Source organism: Gavialis gangeticus, unplaced genomic scaffold, assembly GCF_001723915.1.
Source record: "Gavialis gangeticus isolate Ggan-Ray unplaced genomic scaffold, GavGan_comp1, whole genome shotgun sequence".
Taxonomy (NCBI): Eukaryota; Metazoa; Chordata; order Crocodylia; family Gavialidae; genus Gavialis; species Gavialis gangeticus.
Genome location: NW_017729032.1, coordinates 197,716,008 through 197,717,852, shown reverse-complemented (window position 1 = coordinate 197,717,852; position 1,845 = coordinate 197,716,008).

The following is a 1,845-nucleotide window of genomic DNA, read 5'->3' as shown; positions in this document are numbered from 1 at the left end:
AGGAGGATCAAAGAGGCATTAAATCTAACAAAGCAATACTTAGGGGTATCTTACCTCTGTGTAAATCAGTCCAGGGATTTGTTACTTATGATTTTGCCTAGGGCTCCAGTCAAAATTCCACTTTGCTGGGCACCAAAGATATTTTAAAGAAAGCCCTTGCCCTGAGGACCTTGCAGAGTAAGTAATATGCTACAAATTCAGAAAGGCAATTTCTTGACACCCCAAATAGACTGCTCCTGTTTCTGGTAGTGCAGAAACATAGAAAAGTAGACTGTTACCAGCTATAAGCTAAGTAACATGCTGAAGTAAACTACGAAGGAAATAGTGATCACAACACAAGGATGTTAAAACGTGAAGTCTTAGCTATGTATTTTCGCACTGTAATCAGTAGAAGTATTACAAGTTAAATGAAGCAGCAATGATTTCTAGACCCATTCAAGACTGCTACTTATGTTAAATATGACACCAAATGCTGTTTTTCATCTTTCACCTTAATTATCAATCCACCTTAACACTCCTATATTAAAAATGAAATGATTACAATGCATCTAACACAACATCATCCATTTTCTCTTTGTCCAAAAAGTAGTGCTGGGAAAGGAGATAATGGTTACAGCTGAGTAAAACAGAACATTAACAATTTCTAGTTAAAACCTAGCCTATTCCAAAATAAATCACAAGTGACAGGGTGGTGACTGTTCGGTCCAGACCAGCACAACATGGAACTAAAAGTAAACAAGGGAATAATGGAGAACTAATGGATTTATAGGGAAGAATTTGGGGGTGACTAGACAGAGCAGTAAACCTTGGTTACTTTGAAAATGCAGAAGTGGCTGTAATAGGACAAGCAAACCCAGGGCAGTGGGCTTTGATTACAACTAATAGCCCTAGCAGCTAAAGAAAGGGCTTAGGATCAGCTGTAGAGGCCAGAAGAACAAATTTGCCTACAAACCTGTTTCAATATTTTTACCTGAGGCTGACAAAACGTAAATATTTGTAAACAGCTACCCATGCTTCATTCTGGACCTTCTACATTCTTTCAGGTATGATTAACCTACCAAGACGAAGGTAAATTTGATGCTACTACAGGTTTTCCTCACTTTATGCTGTACATGTGTTCCTGGAAAATGGTGCATGGCTTGAATTTGCATAAAGGGAACCCACTGTACAATGCAACAGATAGGGATGCGTTCCAAGACCTGAACTGCACAGACCTCTGGGCCCATTTCTACCACTGTTACAAGACAATTTTGATACTCACCAACAACAGACAGTACACATAAGCACAGAGCACTCTCATAATGGGGATGGCAACTACAGAAACATGTGTCACAGACAATGAGCAAGAAGCACAGATCCACACAGGAGACTACATTTTGTTGCACATCACTCCCACAATGCACTGTACAAAGCAGCTGGCTGTGGGCTTCTACCACACAAATCACATAAGTGAATTTACTTTGCATATAATTAATTGTTTGGTATTAAGACGTGTCATTGCAAAAGAGTGAATTTGCACATACAGAACCCACTTAAAGCAAGGGAAAATGGTGAAAAGCAGTGGCCGAATCTCTGAATTGAATCGAGAGACCCCTTTAATCTCTCTGAATCAAACTGGAACCCTCTGAATTGAATCAGAGAGATTTGGAAAGATTTTACGATTCAGACATAGACACAGCTTTAAATGTTTTTTCTACATACCTCTAGGTACCAGGCAGCTCATGAATGCTGAGATGCTGGGGTGGATGGGGCGTCCCACAGGAGTGCAGGGGGCTCCCCAGCGCACTCAGCAGCAGACCCAGAAGTGGACCAGAAGCATTTGTGGTCCACTTCCAGGTCCACCAG